This window comes from Phocoena sinus, chromosome 3 (assembly GCF_008692025.1).
Source record: "Phocoena sinus isolate mPhoSin1 chromosome 3, mPhoSin1.pri, whole genome shotgun sequence".
NCBI lineage: Eukaryota > Metazoa > Chordata > Mammalia > Artiodactyla > Phocoenidae > Phocoena > Phocoena sinus.
The window spans coordinates 169,777,750-169,803,123 of record NC_045765.1 but is presented as its reverse complement, the minus strand read 5'-3'; the positions used below and the strand labels follow the sequence as shown (position 1 = coordinate 169,803,123).

Sequence of the window (25,374 nt, the reverse complement as noted above, 5' to 3'; positions counted from 1 at the left end):
GATTCCAAGGAAGGATATTCAGACGTAAATTTCAACACAACAGTTGAAGCCACATGAATAAATGGGAACTGTAAGAAGGAAGAGGACAGAGCCGAGCAGAGGCTAAGAATTCCATGACAACAGTGAAGCTGAGGGGAACCCAAAGAGAGAGAATTGCTAGAAAGGAGGTGGTGTCCAGTACTGTCCAGGCTATGAAAAGAAGCTCAGAAGTGAAGACTAAGGACAGGCCACTGGGTTGGTCAAAGAAAGCATTGGGAGCTTCATTGACACTCCCAGATGGTGCTACGTTGAGCAGAGAGGCTGAGAGGCCAGGAACTGTCCCAGGTGCTGACCTGGTCTCCAACTGCTGAGGCTTATGGGCGTTGGTGCACCTTTTGTTGTAGTTGTGGTGGTTGGTTCTTTCCTACGGGTGAGCTCTGTGACTTTGAAGGGGATACCAAGTGATAAACTTTTCTTTAAAGCACCTACGGAAGTATTCCCAGTGCTCTGCTGAATTTCCGAAGTAGGAAAATAGATTGGGCTCCATTACCCTTTTAGAAAACTGAGCTTGGAGCAAGTTTTCCCACCTGTGATACACTTGGATGAACCTTTATAACTGGACTTTAAAAAAGAATACACTATGAGGTGTGAGGTGTTTTTTTTGTTTGTTTGTTTTGTTTTGTTTTTTTTTTAGAACAGTAAGCCCACAAGAGAAAATTCTTTTTAGAATTTAGTTTCAGTCAAGGGATTAATGACTGTGCTATACTGGGACTTGGTTCCTATTTTTCTCTGAATGGTGATTCTGTCTCTCCCCAGAGATGGTTCTCTCCCCTCCCAGATCCAGGAAAATCCCCAGGCCTTCACAGCAGCTGGGGCTCTGTTGGTTTCTGCAGGCTTCTCCCACTCTGTAGCTGTTCTGATGTATGAAGTGCTTCTGTCTTTGAAGACTGGTTAATAATCTGGATTCATAAAAGCACTGGCAGTGGGGAGTGGGCTATAATTCATTGATAACTTATTCTCTTGATACTTTATAGTAATACTCCCATACTCCTCCTATGTGTGAAGAAGCTAAAAATACATAAACACCAGAATGAGTAATGATACCCATGATTATCTTCCCTCCAACAGAAGTGGGATCAAGTACAACTTAGTGGTTGAGAGCTTATGATGCACTTTTATTCCCCAGAAGGCTGAGTGGATTTGGGAGCGATCAGGAGGGCTGGAGCCCAGGGAGTACAAGTGTGGGGAGGTCAGAGAGTGCAGTTATATTTAAAGTGCTCATTGTATGCAGCACAGTAACAAGCCTCCCACCTGATCTCCCATAGGAAGTGGTGCATCTGGCTTGCTGAAATTAGTGGAGAGGATTGCTGAAAAAATGAAACTCAAAACAAATATCTTATGTGGTATTGTGGGGTCTTGTTCATACACTAGGTGATCAGGAAAAATTTTCTACTTGACCAAAGATATCCAGAGAAAAGAGAGAAGGATGAACTGGAAATAGCACCCATGTCATGCTGGGATGGTCATATCACAGAAACCATTCATGCAAAAACAGAGGAGGAGACCAAGGAGTGAGCAAGTGGAATATGACATACACAAGGTATTTCATGTTCTGGGCTCTGCTGACCCTTTCACTTCATTGCCTATTAGTTTCCCAGAGGCATCCTGGGTTTCAAACATCCCAGAATTTGGGGTTCCTTACCGTGGGTAGAGTTTGCTTCTACTAGTTAGATGGAAATTTCCTGTCTGTTTTATTGCATTGCCATCACAAGGGATAAATAGTTCACCGAGCTGTGCCTACATTTATTACCTCATGTACTTCTTGCATCCTTCTAATGTGATTATTGTACAAAGACCCAGACAAATGACTGTGTCTTCCAAAATTCCTTGTGTTGTACTTGCCAACCATATGCTGAGAAGCAACACTTTCTCTCACAAGTGACATTACCCAGTGTCACATTTTGCCTTATCTCTGAAGACACAATGGTTGAGTAGCTGATTCATTGTGGGCAAGATAGGAGCCAGGCCACCATGTTCTGTTACCATGCTTACTACAGGGTGCTTTTGGATGCATGAAGGGCCATACAGATGGCTGGAATTTCAGGACCAGCCAGGTGATGTCCAGGTGGTATGTAATGTCCATTGGCTGCATCTCAGACTTTTGGTACTAAGAACAGAGTGATGCTGAGAGCAGGCAGAAAAAGCCATCTGCGTGAATTCTACTTCCAGCTGCCTGTAAGACAAGGGCAACTAGGTATGATGGGGGCATGTGGACTTTCTCCATGGATGTCTCTTCCTGTCAAAAGAAATGGGATGGATATTTTGGTGGTAGTACTGTAAATAAGCAGATACTTTCATGGTTGGGGGAGGAGTATGTCTTGTGAACCTAGCTGGCTTCCTTCCCTATGGCCCCTCCCCTTCACTTGTCCCATGGGCTCCATACTTGTATGCTTCTTTCTGGTCATGACCCTGGTGAGCAAGTGGAACTGAGTGATACCAGTTGGGCAGCTCTTTGGGCACACAGACTTCTGTGCAGTTCTCTCCCGACCCCAGGCAGATTAGAGAAAACGATGACCAAAGCCTAGATTTTGGAAGGGTCATTCTCAGTTCTGTCCCTTCCTGGCCATCTCACCATGAGAAAATTACTTAACCTGTCAAGTTTTCTAGTTCCTCACCTGCCATTTGAGAAAAATTCTACCACTATCTTGCTGGTGGTATAGGGATAAATAAGATGGTACATTTAGAGATGCTTATCCACCATTTATCATTAAAGTAATGTTGTGTACTTTAACTTTCCTCCATCTGTCACTCACTGTCCCATTGTCACTGTCCAATGGATTTTTAACCTATGTAAATAAAGCTCTACTACCTGATTGTTTAACCTTACTAAACTCTCATCATCCTTGACAGCAGCTACTTCAAGATGCAAGACACCCCCTCCTCCAAATAATTAATCCCAAATGTCAATTCAGTGTTACCTTTGAAATACAAATACTACTTCTACCAGTTTGCAATTTTAATCTCATCAGTGATTTTTTTTCTTTTTAATTAGAGAAGCTCAAAAAGAATAAATCTTCACCACAAAAAAAGAAATGTTAATTATGTGACATGATGGAAGTGTTAGCTAACACTATGGTGGTAATCATTTTGCAGTATGTAAGTGTATCAAATCGGCACATTGTACAATTTATTTTTAAAATTTTATTATTTTTTTAAAAATTTATTATTATTATTCTTTTTGTGGTACGTGGGCCACTCACTGTTGTGGCATCTCCCATTGCGGAGCACAGGCTCCGGACACGCATTGGGTCTTCGTTGCTGCATGTGGGCTTCTCTAGTTGTGGTGACAGGCGGCTACTCTTCGTTTTGGTGTGCAGGCTTCTCATTGCAGTGGATTCTCTAGTTGCAGAGCACAGGCTGTAGGCACGTGGACTTCAGTAGTTGTAGCACGTGGGCTCTAGAGCACAGTCTCAGTAACTGTGGCACAGGGGCTTAGTTGCTCCACGGCATGTGGGATCTTCCCGGACCAGGGTTCAAATCTGTGTCCCCTGCATTGGCAGAGCGGATTGTTAACCACTGTGCCACCAGGGAAGTCCCTATTGTACACTTTAAATTTACACAATGTTATATGTCACTTATATCTCAGTGAAGCTGGAAAAGATACATTTTCTGTCTGTTACTTGCAAGCCTTCTTTGAACTAAACTTAAAAAGATTCCCAACAGACTAGAGAAAGAACTCAGAGAATAGCGGGGTCTTAGAAGAGAAAGGAATCCAGGAAGCATACCTGGCTCACTGTCCAGGAAAAGAAGGAATCCTCAAGGCCATAGGTCTTGATCTTGTCTGGATGTTAGAATCACCTGGGAACCTCTTAGAAATCTCAGTGCCCAGGCTATATCCCAGACCCGTTAAGTCAGAGCAACAGCCTTTAAAAGACTCAGATGGTCCCAGTGGGCAGCTGTCAATTGAGAGGCCTGGTGATTCAGAGATGTCTCATCTGATGGTTACTCTATCCGTGATGCAGGATCCCAGTGGTGAGGAACTCAGCATCTTACGTGTTGGTTGATTACTTGGTTAGTGTCTTAGAAAGCTCGTCCTTTATAACAAAACATCATAACCTGGGTGACTTATAAACAATAGATATTCATTTATCACATTTCTGGAGGCAGAAAGTCAGGGATCAGAGTTCCAGCATTGTCAGGTTCTGGTAAGAGTCCTCTTCCAGGTTGCAGATGGCTGCCATTCAACTGTGTCCTCACATGGTGGAAAGAAAGCTCACTCTCTCTCTGGCTTTGTCTTATAAGGGCACTAATCCCATTCCTTATAAGGGCACTAATCCCATACTCTTCCCAAAGAGTAAAACACTCATTACCAAAAAACCTATTGTGACCTGCCCTATCTTGCTCTGATCTCCCAGAGCCACCATGCACTAAGGAAACTGGAAGTTACCCGTGATCATAGGAAAGGCAGATTCCTTCCATTTAGGCTGACCCTGGGAGTGGGCCTGCAGGTTGTGACTTGAGGTGGGAGTGGGAAGTAGGAGGGGACCCAAAGGACAGGAATTGACTAGCTGGTGTTTGAATTTCTTAAAACAGGGGTCACTTCTTTTGACTTATCCACAGGGTGTCTCTGGCCTGAACTCTGAGAATGCCAATAATTCAGAACACTAACGCTTCCCAGGTAAAAAAAAAAAAAAAGTGAGGAGCAAGGTGGAGACAGAGCTGAGTGTTGGCTTCATCACAGGTGACAGGGCCAGGGAATGGCCACAGAGCTCAGGAGAGTGATTTCTCCAGGAGAGCGGGAGAGCCCTAAGGCCAGTGTCCAAGGACCAAAGTGGGATGAAAAGACCGAGAGCTCATCTGGCATCAGAGAAAAGAGGAGGAGGTCCAAGGTGGGACACTTGGGAGAGGCTAAGGCCACATGGATAAGTGCCATTGGTTTGGCCATTCCTGTGGCATCTTAAACATTCAATACTTGAAGTCAAAAAGTTAATCCTATTATCTTTTTCTCAAAAAAAGAATTTGATTCTTTTATTGAGAAAAGATTAAGTAGGAAATGGAAACAGCGATGATTTAAAATAAAAAAAGTGGATGAAGGGAAAGGACATGAAAAAAGACATAGGTTGGGGAAATAGAAGGTCAAGGAGACACATTGCCTTCTCTAGTTCTTTCCAACCCTAACCCAAGAATCTATTCTCACATCAGGTTAGACTGTGTCAATGACCACCAGGACAAATGTCCCCACTAAAATAGCAATAACATCTTTAATTTGCTGTGTCTTGTTCTGGAATAATTGTTGGTTAAAGAATGTTTTAAGAAAAGTGAAGAGGATAATTTGAACTAAAAATCAAAGAAGAAGGGTGGGGAGGGGAGGGATAGTTAGGGAGTTTAAGACTGACATGTACACACTGCTCTATTTAAAATAGGTAACCAACAGGGACCTACTGTATAACACAGGGAACTCTGCTCAATATTCTGTAATAACCTAAATGGGAAAAGAATTTGAAAAAGAAGAGATACGTGTATATGTATAACTGAATCCCTTTGCGGCACACCTGAAACTAACACAACATGGTTAGTCAACTGTATTCCAATATAAAATAAAAATTAAAAAAAATGATTCCCTTTAAAAAAATAAAATAGATAACCAACAAGGACCTACTGTAAAAAAAAAAAAGTAGCTAATCTCATGATAAGAAATGTAGCAATAATCCAAATGGAATAGATTATGCTCTTGAAATATACATTTGACAGGGGTCTTTCCACTTAAAAAATATAAAAGAAGCAGCTCTTTGCTTGGACAGTTTGGTTGCCAGACCTCACTGGGAAGTGTGAGTGGGAAGCTAATTTATTCAAATCACCCATTCAGAGTCTTCATCCCATATTTGTGCCTGAGTAGCCCCTACAAGTTTGAGAAGAACTGGATGCCGTGCACAGTGACGTGCCCTGGGGATAGTGGGCTTGAAGGGACTTTGGATCAATTCCAAAGGAGCCCTGGGTGTTTGGAACTCAGGACAGACGTTCAGGTGTGGAGAAGGTTTAGGGCAGCTTGATCTGTTGTCTCACACAGCTTCCCGAAGTGTCAGCTCCCGTGGGGAGGTGATTTATCTGTTGTGACAATCTGGCACCAGAGCTGTTTGTTGATCCTGCTGAGCAAGGTCAACAAGGATGCTCGCTGGTACATTTGAGCTGAGAAGTTTTGTAGTCTGTGGCTAGGATTGAAATGGACTTTGCATTGGAAGAGTTAGGAAAGATGCCTGGTATTTGTCATTGCTTTGAAAGTGAATGGGAAAAATAATGACCACATGGAGCTCAGAATGCCCACGACAGCTCTGGTCCAATTCATTTGTTTGGGATCATTTTCTTTGATTAGGAGGGCAGTGTGGTTGCTGCTTCTGGAGCCACTGTTGGGAGCTCAGGGCACCAGACAGCACGGTAGTCTGAGGGGCACCACCGAAGACACATTTACAACCAGCAGAGACTGAGAGCGATGTGTGAGTGGTGATCTAATAGTGAACCAACCAAGATAGGTGGAGGAGCATATGCCTGATAGAACAAACCCTTCATTATCTGACTGGTCTCCTCAGAAACTCATAAAAAAGAGGAATTAAAACACAATTTCCCACCACACTGGCTATCATCTAATAAAAAATACTGGCTAGGGCTTCCCTGGTGGCGCAGTGGTTGAGAATCTGCCTACTAATGCAGGGGACACGGGTCCGATCCCTGGTCTGGGAGGATCCCACATGCCGCGGAGCAACTAGGCCCATGAGCCACAACTACTGAGCCTGAGCGTCTGGAGCCCGTGCTCTGCAACAAGAGAGGCCGCGATAGTGAGAGGCCCTCACACCGCGATGAAGAGTGGCCCCCACTTGCCACAACTAGAGAAAGCCCCCACACAGAAACAAAGACCTAACACAGCAAAAATAAATTAATTAATTAATAAACTCCTACCCCCAACATCTTCTTAAAAAAAAAAAAATTGGCTAATGCTTTGTTTCGGTGCCTGCCCCCCTACAAATTATGTGCAAACCATGAACAAAGTATTGATTTAACTGCAGTGTATCCTGTCAGTTGTCTTGGGATTTGTACATGTTAGATAGAGTCTGACACATTCACAATAAGGAAAAATGCTTCCAAGGAGGGCAGGATTCTGCAGGAAGGCCTGGGCAGGAAGATGACAGCTGCTCCGTGGTGTGAAGGACTTGGAGAGGGCAGGCCAAAGTGTCCTTGTATAGGGGGCAGATCCGTTCCCTAGTCCTGGTGGCTTTTCAGAGATTGATGCAGCTGTAGGGACATCAGCAGTTGGTGTCAGGAGAGGGTAGTATCGCTCCCTTTCTGGTCGCCTCCTCTTGGCTCCCGCTGGTGCATTGCATTGACCTTGCACCCATCCATCTCTTATCAGGCAGACTCTGAACAAGTCCATGTAAGATAAAATGGCCGATGAACGTGTGTTGAGCACAAGGTGACTAGCACAGCTCATTAACTCTGTCATCAGTTACAGCTCGAGCTGGGGAGCCACGTGGTCAGGAACTGGGTTCATGTGACTCAGACCCTCCACAGGCATAGCTCTGGGAGACTCTGGCTCAGGTATCTGACCTCATTGCTTCTCTGTTCTCCCATCTGTGAAGTGGGGAGAGCAATCATTTTCCTGAGTTGTTGAGAGGAGCGACGTGGCACATTGAACTGTAAAATACCAAGCACGTGATTAGTTCACAATAAATGGGAGAGGCTGCTCTTGTGGTTTGCAGGTTAGAGAAGAGGGTGGTTTCATGTAATGGAGTCCAGGGCAGTGAAGGTGGCCATCCGTGGACATTTTGTGAGCATCTAGGATGTGCCATGCACTGAGCTAAACTATGGGAAGATGCCCAAGAAGAAGGCGCGAGTGCTGATGTGAGGGAGCTGTGTGTTACCAGACAGCAAGAGATACACTGTAGAGAGCATGGTGCCTGGGATCCTAGGGCTGCCATAACAAAGGACTACACACCGGGTGGCTGGAAACAAGGACATTTATTCTCACACAGTTCTGGGAGCCAGCAGTCCAAGATCAAGGTGTTGGCAGAGGGGTTCCTTCTGAGGGCCATGAGGGAGAATCAGCCCAGCTTCTGGTAAAGGCTCAGCATTCCCATTCCATGGCTTGTAGATGCATAACTCCAATCTCTGCCTCTGTTGTCACATGGCCTTCCCCTCTCCATGCCTTCCTTTTCTGTCTTGTATAAGGACACTTGTCACAGTGGTCACCCCAATCCAGGATGGTCTCATCCCAATATCCTTACCTCAGCTACATCTGCAAAGACCCTAATTAGGGTAACGTTTGGAGTTCCAGGTGGGCATATCTTCTGTGCGGGCACCATTCATCTCACTGCATGTGGGTGCAATGGAAGCACCAAGGAAGTGCTGGTTTCTCAGAAAGGCAGCCTCTCAGCTGTGGAAGCCCATGGGGGGTTGACAGAGGTTGGAGAGGGGGTGAGCAGGGTGCTGTGAGCAAGGCATACAGAGCACGCAGAGGCCAGGAGGAGAGAAAGGATGTGGGAGTGAAGCACTCCCCTTAAAATAACTTCTCTCTCCAACACATCGCTGTGGGAAATCTTAGCACTGCCAGGAATCTTGGGAGATCTTATTTTCTACCTCTTGGTATTAGATTTGGCTCACACTTTTCTGAATTTTGGGTATCAGCCTGGGATGGTGGCTTTTGGAGGCAGGGAAGCGAGTTTGCACCTAGGCCATTCCTGGGAGAAGTCCGTTGATCTTTCTGAATTGCAATGATATTCTCCTGCAAAAACAGGGATCCTTGTACAAACATTCAGTTTTGCTGGAGTATTACATGATATAATGAAGGAAATGTTGCTTCATGTCACAATAACTCATTTCAAGGCTACTTCCTTCTCTCCTCTTGTATACTCTCATAGGTCAATTCTTAGGCAGCCCCTGATATTAAATTATACTTTAAATTAAAATATTAAAATGTAGATATTTCCAGGAGAATGTTTCCTTGTGGATACAACCTGCTCTGTGCAACCTGCTTTTATGATTTTTAGCTTCATCCCGTGAACTACTTCCTGAACCACTATTTAATGAGCAATAGATAAAAACAGTCACATAGCTGGCTGTGCCCCGTGAGCACAGGGGTGGGCTGTAGGGGGAAGGCATATTACTGTGCTCACAGGGACTAACTCAGTGATTGATCTGTGCTTCTGGGGTAAGAATATCCTCACTGTTCATCGTAAACACAGGCCTTCCTCTTTCCTTCTGTAGAATGGATGGTTCTGCCTCTTACCCATTTCCAGGTCTCATTTTCTTCCCTTATGATAATGTCAACCATGTCTCTTGTACCTGTTTTAGGGAAGAGTCCAGGAATGTTCCTTGTTGTCCACAAGGCATCTGATTTGTGCTGAAAATGGGAGAAGGTGACCCCAAATTTCCTGGAGGGATAGGACCCTTCTTCGTGGACAGTCCTTATTCAGGTTTGGCCTTAAATGACCAATCGTGCATATTCCTCCTCACCTAGTCCTAGACTGTGGCCCTGCTGTGTTTGCTTTGCTCTCCCAGGAGCAGAGGGTCTGTCTGCGGTCACACAGCAGTGCACTGTGACACAGAACCTACCTGATAAGGGCTCTTGGAGACTCTACTGCCCAGTTCCATACCCACTGCCTGTTTATGTGGTCCAGATGGTACTTCCCCTGCTAAATGGTGAATATTAAACACTGGACAGAGTCTAAAATCTTCGAACTTCAAGATAAATGTTATCTTGGCTGGAGCTGCACTACAATGAAGTATTTTCTTCCAGAGTTTCTCAGACGGCCTTGGAAATGTTTAAAAGAACATTGAGAACAATGCTTTAAAATTGCCCATGACATGGCACCGTCCTCATGCTCCTGATGATGACTTGTGTCAGCGGATTCTGTCCTGTTATGAGTTCTGTGCATCATCTGATGTGACTTGTTCTAAGTTCCGTTGACCCTTTAGAAAATTCTGAAGTTGCTTTGTATTTTTCAATCTCTCTGAAAATTAATTTTTTGACTATCAGTAATCCTGTCATTTTCTGAATATAGAAACTTTTTTTTTTTTTTACGGTACACGGGCCTCTCACTGTTGTGGCCTCTCCCGTTGCAGAGCACAGGCTCCGGATGCGCAGGCTCAGCAGCCATGGCTCACGGGCCCAGCCGCTCCGCGGCATGTGGGATCTTCCCGGACCGGGGCATGAACCCGTGTCCCCTGCATCGGCAGGCGGACTATCAACCACTTCACCACCAGGGAAACCCTAGAAACATTTTTGATATTACAGAAAACACATTCTCTGACACTGTGACAAATATAAAAATTCAGAATCAATAAATACCCAAAATAAATAGATAAAAGACTTATGCATTAGAAATAACTATTAAAAAAAGTTTTATATATCTCATTGATCAGAGAAGGAAATGAAACTTAAGAAATTTGGAACCAAACTATAATGGAAATGTATATATTGCAACTTTTAAGGTACAGTTTAAGAAGTTCCTGTAGGGAACTTGATTGACTGAAATCTGTATATCATAAAAAAAGAAAGATGGAAAATTAAAAAGCCAAGTATTGAATTTAAATTAGGAGAAAACAATTAGTGGAATAAATTGATGGAAAAAATAATAAAACAAAGGTAAGAAATTAATGAAATATACAGTAGATAACGTTACAGAAGGTCAACAACAACCATAAAAATCTGGTGCTTTACAAAGAACGTTTAAACATCAACTAATCTTGGGCAAAATCAATCAAAACAAAGACAGTTGTAAAGTAATATTAAGAGTAAAATGGGGACATAATACAGACAGAGCAGAGTTTAAAACTTATAAGCCAATATCAAGAGAAAATTTTATGGCATTGACCCAAAACCCCACAAAACCCAAAAACTAAAACCCCAAATTGACACAAGAAGATATAAAAATCCTATATAGGCCCTGAATTAATTCTCAGGGTTACCCACAAAAATGTATCAGGGACAGTTGACATTATGGGCAATTTTACAAAACCTTCATGAATTAGGTAATCCTATCATGTACAAACTGTTCCGGAATACTAAAAGAGCAGGAAAATGTCTCAACAACTTTTCTAAATCTAGGATAGCCTTGTTTCTAAATGAAACACGGAGAGTATAGACAAAGAAAAGAGTTACCAAAGATCATAGATGTAAGCATTTAAATAAAACATTAGAAAACCAAATTCAGTAATGAATAAATAAAAAATGATAAATAAAATAAATATATCTAAAAAAATTTAAAATACATGCATGCATGTGTATGCATAGACATACACACACATATACACATACCCCATTTAAGTGTATTACATATGAAGCATGGTAAATATTAGAAAATTGTGGTTATGCTATTACAAATAAGTACATGTTTTATTTTATTTATTTTTTTGATTTAATAAAGTTTTATTTTTTTCAAAATGTACAGTTGGTGGGACCTATTCATGCATCTTCACCAGAAGTTGGGGCATCTCCACCCTTGGTGTTTCTGGTGTAAACTACTTGAGCTCTGTGCTTTGAAGCCAGTTTAATAAGTCCTTTACTAAGGAGCTGCTGAAGGGCTGCCCTGGCCAGGGAACCACGAATCTTCAGCCTCTCAGAGATGACAGCTGGAGTTATAAGCTTACATTGGGAATTTCTTTACAGAGTTTGTCATATGTTGCTTTGTCAAACAAGACTAGGTTATTGAGCTTGTCCTGAACTTTGCCTTTGGACCACTTCTTCTTTTTGGCCTTGCCCCCAGATTCTTTTCACTGGGTCTTTGTCTTTCTTGGCTGACTTTCTGGCATCTTTCTGCTACTTGTCGTCCTTTGGTGACATAGTGAAGCCGGGAGAGCTGCTGTTACCATTGCACCTCACTAAGATGTCGGACAAAAGGAGTAAGTATATATTTTAAAACAATCTAATTTCTATCAATTAGGGATTTGCTAAAGATATTGAGATACATCCTTGTGATGGAATTTTAAAGGAGCAGGTAAAATGAATACATTATATCCACAAATATCAATGCGGATTTATCTAAAAACATAGGACGAAAAAGCACTGTTTTTGGAAAACAGTATGAAATTTCCTCAAAAAATTAAAAATAGAACCAAGATACGACCCAGAAATTCCATTTCTGGCAATTTATTCTATTTATTCGGAGGAAATAAAATCACTAACTCAAAAAGAGTATCTACACTCCCATATTCACCGCAGCGCTATTTACAACAGCCAAGATATAGAACAACCTAAATGTCCATCAATGGATGAATGGATAAAGAAGGTGTGTGATGTATACACACACACACACACACACACACACACACACAATTGAGTGTTATTCAGCCATAAAAAAGAGAAAACTCCTGCCATTTGTGACAATATGGATGGAGCTTAAGGGTATTATGCGAAGTGAAATAAGTCAGACAGAGAAAGACAAACACTATATAATCTCACTTATATATGGAATCTGAAACAAAACCAAAAAAAAGACCCTCTCAAAACAAACTCATAGATCCAGAGAACAGATTGATGGTTACCAGAAGTGGGAGGAAGAGGGTGGGAAAAATTTTTAAGAAAAAGGAAAAAAAAAAGTTTTTCTGCTCTATTGGAATGGAGAAACACATAGCAGAAGAACAAATTTAGAATAATTTGCTATTCATGTAAATTTAATGACACACAAGGCCACTCTAACATCTATGTACATGAAAATATAAAATAAAAAAATTAAATATCATGAAAGATAAATATAATTTTCAGAACAGTAGTGACTTTTACAATTGGGATCAAAGCAGTTATAAAAGCTGGTATTAAATATACTGATTTTTAAAAAAAATCTTAATTATGGTAACTAGTCAATATTTCTTGACAGAATAATGTTAAATGGGTGTTTTCTATCTTTTTTCTACTTTTTGTGTATTTAAAATGTTCTAATATTTAAAAAAGACAGAGAAATACTAAAAGCGCCCATATATTTGGGTTAACTTTGTTTTTCCTTTTGTAATAGAAGAGTCATTAGGCTGCTCGCGAATCCTTGGTCATATTGGCAGTTGTCCTTGGGATCTAAAAATGGCTGAAAGTAGCTCAGTGGTGATTTCCACCAGGTACATCACTGCCACATGGTCTCCTCCTTGCCAGCCTTGGGTAGAGGAAAAGCACTGTAGCCCTCGTGTGGTGACTGATTTTAGGACACTGCCAGCCCTTGGATGGAGAAATGAATCTATTTTGAATGCAGAGTGTATATTCTGTGTGTGATGAACTCCTAGCCTTGTCCCCTACCTTTGTATGCTGACCTCAGGAAAAGTCTAGACTAAGGTCAGAGGTTTTAGGTCTGTGTCCCTGCCTGGCTGCACAATTCTTACTCCATCTCCTGGTACTGAGGTATTATCCCTGAAACCAGAACCCTTGTGCACTGTTGGTGGGAAGGTAAATAGGTGCAGCCACTGTGGAAAACAGTACGGAGGTTCCTCAGAAAACTAAAAATAGAACTACCATATGATCCAGCAATTCTACTTCTGGGTATTTTTCCAAAAGAATTGAAATCAGGATCTCAAAGAGATATTAGCACGTTCACGTTCATTACAGCATCATTCACAGAAGCTGAGATGTGAAAACAAACAACTGCAATATTCATTCACAGATAAATGGGTAAAGAAAATGTGGTCTATACATACAATGGAATACTAATTCCAGCCTTAAACAGGAAGGAAGTGCTTCAACATGAGAAAACATGGATGAATCTTGAGGACATTAGGCTAACTGAAATTAACCAGTTACAGAAAGATGAATACTGTATGATTCCACTTAAATGAGGCAGCTAAAATAGTCAAATTTATAGAATCAAAGAGTAGAATGGTGGTTGCCAAGGGCTGGGGGAGGGGGGAATGGGGAATTACTAACCAAGGGGCATAAAGTTTCAGTTAAACAGGATCAGTAAGCTCTAGAGACCCATGCACAACACTGTACATATAGTCAACAATACAATATTGCACACTTAAACATTTAAGAGGGTGGATTTCGGGCTTCCCTGGTGGCGCAGTGGTTGACAGTCCGCCTGCCGTTGCAGGGGACACGGGTTCGTGCCCCGGTCCGGGAAGATCCCACATGCCGCGGAGCGGCTGGACCCGTGAGCCATGGCCGCTGAGCCTGCGCGTCCGGAGACTGTGCTCCGCAACGTGAGAGGCCACAACAATGAGAGGCCGGCGTACCGCAAAAAAAAAAAAAAAAAAAAAAAAGAGGGTGGATCTCTTATTAAGTGTTCTTACCACAGTATAGTAAAATTAAAAAAAAAGGCACTTGAAGGAAATGTGAAGGAGTTGGTGTGGGGCTCGGAGATTTCAGGCTGCAGAGTTTTTTATAATAGGCTTTCTCTTAAATGAAATCTCTCTGTTGTCATTTTTTCACTCATAATGACCTAGGGACCCCAACACAACCCTCTGGTCTTTGATTTGGGTAATTTGAAAACAGATATACACATATACAAATACATCCGTGTCCTGGCTGTCTGGGAGACCTTCTGCAAAGATTTCCATGTTTCTAAACCATGAACAAAATTACATAGCTGACAAGTTGTTACCATTATGGTTGACAAGAGAGAAAATATTTTTAAAAATATAATTTAAAATATTTCTTTTCAGGTTTTGATGACAAATTTCTGGAGATCATGAGGAAAATAATCTTGTCAGTTGGAAATAAGAGCCACTTACTTTTTGGAGAAGATGGACCAAAGTAGATCCGACACCTCAAATAGGACAGAATTTTAGCAAGTGACAACAGGAAAGAATTAAAACAATCCATTTGGACTCTTGGGTAATTAGACAGTCATTTATTGATGACTCAGTGCTATGTGTAGGCAGGTATTGATATTTTTATGAAGTAATGATGTCATGCTGGTGACTTTAATTTTGCTATCTCAGTTGTTTAGAACATCATTCTGTCTTTTTCTCTTGTGAGTCTTCGACTACTGAGTATTAGAATCAGTAAAACTTTGAGATAAGCTGTAAACATGAACTGCAAAATCAAAAGTAGTGTTTTTCCTCTTATGGAAGTGATGATTACTAAACATGGACTAGCTTCACACCCAATGACTTAGGCTGGGTTCCTTACAAACAGAGTTCAAAACAGGGATTTGGGTGCTCATAATTTATTGAGGGGGTGGTCTGCAGGAACATCTGGAAGGAAAGGAGTGAAGCAGGATAAGGAGAGAGCCCACCAAGCCTGCGGTCCCAGGCAAAGTCTAACTTTGGTCTGACCTTGGGGTGGGGCGTGCGTTCTGGAGTGTAAATCAGATGCTGACTTGTACCCTGTTGACCAAGGGTGCCAGATCCTGTTCCCTCATATCAATCGTGCATTAGTTAAGGGCTGCACCCGGGAGGGGCTTGTGTAGCTTCCCAGATGGAGCAGCTCCAGTCAGCAGAGGATACGTCCTCAGTGCAGGGGGTAGCTGTGAACGATCGGCGGACACATACAGCAGCTGGGGGATGGGAACCCAGACTGGTAGGGGGTTTGGTGGGACACCACATTGCCTACGACAGTCTATCTACCCTATGCACTCCTCAAATTCACTGCCTCCGTTAGCTTCTCTCCGCCTTCGATTCTGTGGTCACAACTCTCCGGGAAACATACCAGAGTCAGGTTGCTGGAGAAATTGCACCCACCACGGACACTGATGGTTGCAGCTGAAAACGTTGAATGAATGATCCTCAGGGGGAAATCTATAAAAGAGTACGGGATTCAGAACAGGGAAGGAGAAACTGAGCAGGGTGTGGTTTCAGGGAAAGATCCAGGTTGGGGGGTGGGGCATTGGAACTTAAATAACGTCATCAGGTTGGGGGGTGGGGCATTGGAACTTAAATAACATCATCAGGTTGGGGGGTGGGGCATTGGAACTTAAATAACATCATCAGGTTGGGGGGTGGGGCATTGGAACTTAAATAACGTCATCAGGTTGGGGGGTGGGGCATTGGAACTTACTTAAATAACGTCATCAAGTTGCCACCCCTTTGAGGCAGGGGAATGTCCTGTGCCTTGCATCAGTAAGCCATTGACTGTGGACCATGGGGTTGGGGGACCTCTCACCAGCAGCAAAACTCACAGCAGCTGGTAGGTTGGTACCAGACTGATAAGGGAGACCTGGGTGAGGCTCCATAGTGCCTACTAAACCCGCGTTGTATGCATTCACATTCTAATTACACTACTACTGATGGTGTGAATTGGGCAAATTAGTTAATCTCTGTACCAGTTCTATAAAATGACATGCAATAAGCTCTCAGTAATACTAGGTTTTATTGTTGTTACTTGTTTTTATCGGCATTGTTGCTATTAATTGTTCATTTAATGGAGTTTTCCAAAATGCTGAGTATGAACCAATATTTTAATTCATGGGAAATTAAGAAAAATTAAAAATTTGAGATTAAGAAATAGATGCATTTTTACTATGTACTGCTGAATACTTAAAGGCACAATTAATACAAGGTCAGTTTTAAAATTCCCTATATTCATTTTCTCTTATAAGATGATATAATTACTCAATACTCAGGCTAAGTAAAATAATTAATAGCCTCTTGAATGGAATTTCTCATTCTATACACATAGGAGATAAACATGAGATATATCAACAGGTCTGGTTTATAGATGAGGAGAATTTGGTCCCATGCCCAGATCCATTCCTGCCTCTCTGTAAGAAAGACCTTGGGAAGATGACAGTCACCTCCGTCCCCTTGAGGCTGTCATATTAAATGGGGACAGGGAGAAAGCCGACATCTTTGAGTGTTAGCTAAACCTGGGGCTGGTTGGTTGTTAGAAACAGAAACCCATTTAAACTAGCTCAAGAAAAGGGAGATTATTTTAACTGTACCGAGTTCGTCAAATCCTGTAATTTGCCATCATGGATGTTTGTTATGATTCTTTGCAAATAAAATTCAAATTCTAAGACTTTCAGTCTCTGTGTCTCTTAGATCAAATCCTCAAGAGACAATATGATTGGCAGCTGATCTGGTCAAATCTGCTGCAGCAGGGAGAGGGTCCATGTGGTGGAGCCCGGTTGTCCTGCTCAGGGCTGTGAATGGGATGTGAGCTGGTGTATGACATTAAACACAGCAAATAAAGTTGATTACCAGCTCTGCTTTGAGAGCGTTCTATGTGCTAGTCACTGTGCTGTCTGCTTTCTTCTTGGTAATCATACTGGGCATAGGTAGATGAGCTCATTTTACAATTCTGCTGACTTAGGGAGATTAGGTTAATTTCCCAGATCTGCACTTGGAAAGGCAGAGCTGGGAGAGCTCAACCTGATTTCCTTCCGGTTCTGTGGATGACAGCCCATGTCCAACACATCTCTTCTAGGATTTACCAATGCCGGTGTCTCTGTGAAATGGGTGAAAATGACTGATCCCCATGCTGTGATAGGAGACTGTCATTATACCAGCCTGTATGAGCAGGTTTTTCTTCTGGGTGCCTGGGAAGCTTGCCTTCTGGCTATCAGGAGCCCTTGTTCACTGCTGGAATACACTGAGACAATGTCCCATGTCTCATCTTTGCCTGTTTCATTCTTGGGTCTCCCAAGGCAGATCTTCCCTACATACAGGAAATAGTTCTTCTAGTGTTAACTTGGGGCAAACTAGGGCCCAGTAGTTCAAGAGCTAGAAGTGACACAGCTATCCTACAAGTCTTGAATTAAGTGCTCCATGGGTGGCCCCAAGATCCCGCATTTTCCTTACTCTCGATGCCTCAGAACATGTGGTTATTCTGAAATACTTCTTGGAAAACTCTAATTATTTTAATCGTCCTGCTTTATACTTACATTGCGTAGGGGGTCTTTAGTTCTGTTGGTTTTCCTTGTCAATCTCATCACAGTTGATCACAACTTCCAGAAATTCCTCAATATTCTGATCTTCTCATGAAATCATTTCATTTTCCATGACCAATATGCATTCATTCTTATTTTGGAATTACTTCTTTAATTCGGTAGGATTTTGGTAGAGGCAGAGGTAGATTTGTGTGCTTAGCCATCTTGAAGTGGAGGCCCTGGACCTCAGTCTACATTATTGATAAATGCCAGAAACAAAGCTTAGCCCTTCAACACATTCTGAGTCTTCTGCTTATGTGCCACATAATAATTTTAATCAAGGCTTTTCATCTGTTAGTTTTGGTCTTAGGTGTTGGTGGTTTCCATCCCTTTCATGATTTTTTTTTTCCAACAGTGCAACATCATAAACACAGCCTCTGAAAAGAAATGAGACATGAATTTTGGATAGCTGTTCTTTTCTTTTCATCTTTTTTTAATTGCTCCACTTCTGATTAATAATTGTTTCAAGAAGAAAGGTAGATTCTGTTTCTTCTGCAGAAAAAAACAACAAGAAAACGCTCTCTTTTCTTTGCAAGACATCTGTACATATCAAGTACCATGTTCCCTCAGGTAATGTTCTCAGAGTGAGGAAAGCAGTGGCTCCTTTGCACATGAGAATGTAGAGTTATCTCAGTAGACGGCAGGGGGTAAGTATTGAGACAAAGCCTCTGGCTTTTGGTCAATGGCTAATTTTATGGATCTCCAGTGCGATAAGGCTGCTGAAAAATAAAATGTGATCTTAAATGGCAATAAACAAAGTACAATATACGTAGAACATTTCTCTCAGCTTGCCTTTTTAAAACGCATCATAACGAATTATTATAAAGCAAACAGCCAGCAAGCACCACCCAATCAACAGAGCTTGACATGCTCACCTGGAGCTCCCCAGTCCCAGTCACCAGCTCTTCATCCTTTCAGAGGTAATTATTTCCTTGACTTTTATGGTAACCAGGTCCTTGCATTTCCTGATAGTTTATCACCTGTGTGCATATCTAGACACTGAGGATTTTTATACGTATTTTATATTTATTTTAGTCTCAGTTTTCCCCACCATCCCATTCATTTTCTTACCGGTTGTCTCTTTCAAAACAGAAATTCACAGTCTGGAATTTGAGAATTGCATTCTTGTCTTGCAGGTTAACATTCTCCTCTGTCCTTTGTGTTCCCTGCAAATAGGCAGCTGAATTTGGAGACCTCATGAGGCTCAGATTCTATCCTGGCAGCAGGAGGAATAATGACCCCCTCCCCGAAAATGTCCATGTCAAACTCCTTGGAAGCTGTGACATGACTTACATGACAGAAGGGACTTTGCAAATTTGCTTCAACTAAGGATTTTGAGATCGAGAGAGTACGCTGAATTATTCAGGTGGACCCAACGTAATCACAAGAGTGCTTATAAGAGGGAACAGGAGAGCCAGTCAGAGCAAGGGCTGTGATGACGAAAGCAGAGGTCAGAGTAATGGGGCCACAAGATAAGGGACGTGGAAGCCTCTAGAAGCTGGAAAAGAGAAATAAACAGGTTTTCTTCTAAAGGCTCCAGAAAGAAACAGAGATCTGCTGCCACTTTGGTTTTAGCCCCATAAGACTTCTGACCTCAAGAACTGTAAGTAAATAAACTATGTTGGTTAAGTCACTAAGTTTGTGGCACTTTGTTACACAACCATAGGATACTAATTGGATCCATCTGGCAAGATCACAGGATGTGGGTGATATGGTCTGTCAGCAGCAGACACGTAAGGTCTGGGTTCTCTCTTTTTGTCCTGTCAGCTGAGGCAATGTTCAATGCTTCGATCTATAACCCATTGGGGTTGCAATGTGGTGTTATTCTATGTCCATCATTTTTTTGTTTATGTATTTGCTGCAGACTAGCCAGATGAAGAAGACTAAACGGACCAGAGCCAGAAGGGAAGGGGTAAGGAACTGAAACAGCACCGACGAATGGGGTCAGAAGGACCAAGATGGTTGCAAGGCAAATTTTATTGTGCTACAGTTGCAGATTATATAGACTAGAAAAGGGAAGGTTGCCAGACGGTGATTTACATTATCTAATGACTGTCTCGGCTCAAGGTTAGCTTCCCTGGGAGAAAACCCATAAACCCAGAATCATCAAAAATAGCCTGCACGTGCAGCGGGGAGACAGCTTTGCTTATCTCATTTTACATTCTTTCTGATCTCTGGGACCTGGTGATTTATCTCCCATGGAATGGAACAAGGAGGGGAACAAGTAGGGACAGTCCCTTCGAGCAGTGGTGGCATGCCTGGCACGTCCGCAGCCTGCTTTCATGGCTGACTGCTTCCCACATGTATTAGCTGGAATACTTCTATAAATAGATGTTTCTACATGGTATTGTTCACATAGGAAAGGAAAGATATATGCTCACTTTTCCCCTTTTACTTACCAGGTTATTAGATAATGAATCATTTCCTTCCCGGCTCTGAAAGTGATCAAGTCAGGTTGTTAATATAAAGGATTTATAAAGAGTTCAGTCCCTTACAAACCTGACCCTCAATGAAGATCAAGTTGTTCTGATTTTGGCCAATGGAAGACTCTCAAGGTGGCTTCTGAGTCTTTTGATGTGACCTTGTCAGTCTTTGATTCTAGAAGGTTTTTGCCTTCTGAAATAACAAGATATTCCAGAATCATCTTGTGCATTTTCTGTCCCAGATCTGGAACCTGTAATCTCAGGAAATCTTGGTTTCTTTTAGTGGAAGATGAAATTTCAAAACCACAGTCGAGGGTCTAAGTGGTAATAAAGCTATATTACCTAGGACTCTGGTGTATCCTCACAGATGATGATTTGATTGACTATATTTGTAAAATGACTTTTCTAATTTTCTTATAAAAATAATTTTTAGCAATTCCTTTAATAGAAATAAAATCAACTTTTCATTTACCTAAAGAATAATATTGGATTAATTGATACATCTGAGCTAATAAAATTTAGTCAAAATTTTAATAGTATGATTTTGATATTTAATATACACCACGGGATGTTCTTTTTTTTTTTTTTTTTGCGGTACGCGGGCCTCTCACTGTTGTAGTCTCTCTCCTTGCAGAGCACAGGCTCCAGACGCACAGGCTCAGCGGCCATGGCTCACGAGCCCAGACGCTCCGCGGCATCCCCGGTCTGGGATCTTCCCGGACCGGGGCATGAACCCGTGTCCCCTGCATCAGCAGGCGGACTCTCAACCACTGCACCACCAGGGAAGCCCCGGGGTGTTCTAAAGTTAGGAAAACACATCTTTTTGAACCTGGATTTATAAGTCTTATAACTAACATTTCTATGTTATTACTATACCCTGCCTACTGATGAATATTTATTTCTCTAACACAAGTTGACTATATAAATCCTACTCATCACTCCCAGCTCCCTGCTCTCCACACCAGTTAAAGTCTAAGTCCCTTGGTCTGGCATTCAAATACCCCAGGGCCCCTTTGATTTTTATTTTAAACCAGCTTATTTCCTACCATTATTTCTAAGACACCTTCAGAGTGTCTCGGAATCCTCCACCAGGACATTGGTTTCGGTGCCTGACAAATGGGAGTTTAAAACCACATCTGGGTAAAAGGGGATGGCTTATAGTCCATGTGAGACTCATTTTCCATCTGAGGACAGCATCCCTCCTGCAGAAGGAAGGGCCGGTTGAGGATTGGATGGAGAGACGTGTGTTGGGCACAGTGCTCCGCGCAGACAGAGCCCCAAGTCATGCTAGTTTCACTGTCCTGGCTATTCTCACCCGCTTAGTAGCTTCCCCACATTCCCTGCATTAACCCGAGTTTTATCCACTTTTCAAGTCCAGCCAGACTCCACTACTTCCTAAAAGGTGCTGCACACTTCAGTCCATAAAGGTCTATCCCATTTCTGAGCAGACATGGAATGTTCTAGTCCCCACCCCCCAGGGTGTAGCTGCCTTAGGATTAACATTTAAAATTAATTACCTTACGTGCATTTAAAATTACACTATCCTCCAGCGTCGCCTTTCCCTGCTTGTCTCCTAATTTTCTATGAAGAAAAGGAAAGATTTGCATTTGCCAAGTAAGTGCTCGCTGTGAGGCGGGCAGTGTGCCCAGGGCTCTGCACACCTGTGAGTGTGGTCAGGTGAGGTGAGCCATGATTAGCGTGGACACACACACACACACACCCCCTCACTCCCAGGGCTCTGCACTGTGTGGAGAGGCTATCGTGAAGTGTTAGGCAGTGACTTGGGGATGCTGATTTAGCTGGTCGGGGAGGCCCTTCCGAGGAGACCCCGGTGCCGAGGATCATGCAGACCCAGGCAGCCACGCAGAAGGAACAGAGAGAAGGGCCCTGCGCAAGCTTCTGCCAGTGACAGGCCTGCTGCTTCCAGACCTGAGAAACAAACTCAAAAGTGATTTGCAGGAAAACGAAAGCACACACACAAAAATCTAGTCTGCTGCAGTCCTACAGAGCAGGTTTTACTGGTACAGCGGCAGTCTCACTACTACACTGGGTGGTTGCTCTGTGCTTCAGCCCTAAGGGCGTGGCTTCCCACCACCATCCTGTCCACAGAGGGTATCTCTCACTGGTATCTGTTAGGACAGCTGGAAAGATATTATTTTACCAAAATAAACTTTTTTGATTAAAAGTTATGACTGTACCTGCAATACAGCCCAGCATGTGGCATGTCAGCTCTGTTGTACATTATATTCCTATTCCTGTTCCAGGAAAGATCTCTATCAGTGACTGCCTGCAGAATAGGGAAAAAATCCAAAATGGAGCATTGTAACTTATAGATTAGAGGATACAAAAAGAAAAGAAAAAAACAGCAACCACAACCTGGGATTCCATATCCTCCTTTCCCTTAGGAGAGGGAAAGATTTATCTGATTTTGAGTAGCTTAGTTCACATATGTAAGACTATTTTTATGTCTATGAGAAAAGGAAGTGCTGCATCCAAGCAAATTTTAAATGTATTTAAAATGTGGATGGATATTGCCAAATTACACGCTAAAAAAATGCCTTACGTATATGACCTCTCAAGTCTTACCCAAACTGCATGAAATTCATCCCCCATACCAGCTCATGTGCAGGCTTGGGAGGCTGTGTTTTTCCCTATACTTTCTCTCTGTCCAATTCTTTGTCTTTGTAAAGATTTGGCTTAACTGGTCCCTACTCAGAGACACCTTTCTTCTGTGGTAGGAGGGATCTCACAGCTCAGGGGAAGGGGAGGGGACAGTGAGGCTGGGGTGTGGGGATGAGTGGGACAGACAGGCACTTCCTGAGGGACGTGGAGACCGAGGGAAGGCCTGTGGATTTGAATTTGGTTCCGAACGGGCTGGGAAGTCAGTGAAGGGCAGGACACACAACCTGATGCTTTCTCTGGATGATCCCTCGGCTGCTGTGTGGCGATGGGCTGAAGGATCAAGGCTGAAGCCAAAAGGCCACTTAGGGAGCTGGTGGTAACTCGGGCAGTGACTACAGAGTCTGGGACAGAGGGCAGCTCTGGCAGAGATGCTAAGTGAGAGGATTCGGGTTATACAGAACGTAGGTGGGTGTGAGAGAAGGGCAGCCACCAAGGATGTGCCATGGAGTTTTGGCTGCAGCAGGTGGTAGAGCGATGCCGTCTACCAGTGGAAACGGCTTCCTCGTGGGTTTGTCTGGTACATTTTACAGGCGCCATCCCAAAGCAGGATGAGGCAGGTGGGAGATGTGGCACGTTTCATCTGGGAGCAGTGCTGCCATGGGAAGGGGAAGAGGTTGAGGGCATTCTGTTCCCACAGCTCAGGTTCCAGGGAGGCTGGCTGTACAGGACTGGGGCTGTCCCCCAGGTGCGTTAGCTCTACCTTGGAGAAGGCACAAGGATGTCACTTGCAGTGCTAACCCTGCCCCATCGGGCCCTTTGCCTGCTGGTTGGATGGGAGTGTGTAGTCATCTGTGTATAGTCATGTGATTAGCATGTCCTTTGTCCCATTAGCTCCCCTGGGACACTTGTCTAGTTCACATTTTCTTGTCTGGATGTTCCCTCTTCCCTTCTGTGGACACTACACACCACTGCCCTGTATAACCCAGACTAGTTCAACATAAGACCTCATTTCCCCTGCTTCCCCTTGTCCCAGAATGGAGTCCACCACTCACCTGGTGACAGGTTAGGTGGGAGGTGGGTGGGAAGGAGGAATGACAGGTGAGAAAACACAGAGGTTTGAGAGGCCATTTGTTCTCCAAGGCCCTTCCTCTGGAGGAGCTGAGGTTCTGGGTGGGACTCAGGCAGGATGGCAAGTCTGCAGAGCTGAGGTGAGGGCCCACGGAGGGTAGTCATGGCACTGTCTCTGAGCTGTGGGCAGACCACTGACCAGCAGCCTCAAATCTTCCAATGACTGCCCACCGCCATCACCAAGAAAGCCACAGGTCACCCACCACGCAGGTCCAGGCTTCCTTCTGTCTCAGCCATTGTTCCCAGGTGGGTTGTAGAGTGAGCTCCATCGCAGTCAAAACACAGATTTGGAACTCTAAGAACAATTCAAAAAGGAGCTTTGAAACTCAAAGAATAATTTGAAACTCAAAGACTCGGGGACTGGGAACAAATAAGCACACAGGCCCACTTGCCCTGTCAGCACAGAGGGAGTTGAGCCATTTGTGTCCCAAGACACAGCTGTTCCAGGCTGTTTCACTTCCTGGCTTTGTGGGTGGCGGGTGTGGATGTCTGAGGCTGCAGTGTGGCCTCGCTGGGCCACCGGACCTCCTGACTGTGAACACTTCACTTAAAATGTGTTTGCACAGACTTTGAAGATTATAACTGCTTGTAGAATTTCCATCTTATTTCAGGACTGTAATAGCCAGTTAGACTGTCTTCAGTACCAGATTCTTGCAGAAAGACGTTAACAGTGACATTTTCACTTGTGCTGCAGAAGTCACCGTGAAAATAATTAGGGTGCTGAAGTGTTTGCTAAGAATACGTCAAGTGGGGAAACGACCGTTCTTTTGAGGAATCTCTGCACTAGAAAAGTTACTTTTTACTTTAAACATTACATTTTCTTTCATCATTTTAAGTTATTAATTCTAGGAAGAATTAGAATCTAGAAGGAATACAGCAATTTTGTTGATTAAAAAAAAATCCTACTTCCCCAAATGTCTCTAGTCTGGGGATTATAATAGCAGCATCTTTTCTAGAAGGTCTCAGCTTGTGGAGGGAGTGAGAGCCAGTAAACCTCATTCCCCTGGAACAGAGGACACAATCCTTAATCTTAGCATCTAAGACTTTTGTGATCAGGATACATGTCAATTTTTAACTTTCAGGCCTTTTGGAAAACCAGAGGTGCAACTGAGAATGTGCTTGTATTGATCAAATCAACCCTCATAGCATTGGCCTAGAAGAGTATGTCTAAATGGCACCAAACCACAGCTGAGGCAGACACAGGCTGCTGGCCTTGGCTGACTGCCCATCACTGGGACTCGCCACCAGAACAAATTACACCAGCTGGTGAATTCCCACAACGCCCTCACTGGCTGCTTGAAAATGATCTGTTGGACAGTGAAAGCAGGACACCGTTTCCCTGCCAAGTTGATCGCTGTGTGAAACACTGATTTATCCCCCATCTCATC

At 43.2% G+C, this 25,374-nt stretch overlaps 1 pseudogene; it reads right to left on the bottom strand.

Moving 5' to 3' along the window:
• Nucleotides 1-11,431: 11,431 nt before the first annotated feature.
• On the bottom strand, nucleotides 11,432-11,809 carry LOC116750478 (annotated as a pseudogene).
• Nucleotides 11,810-25,374: the final 13,565 nt, after the last annotated feature.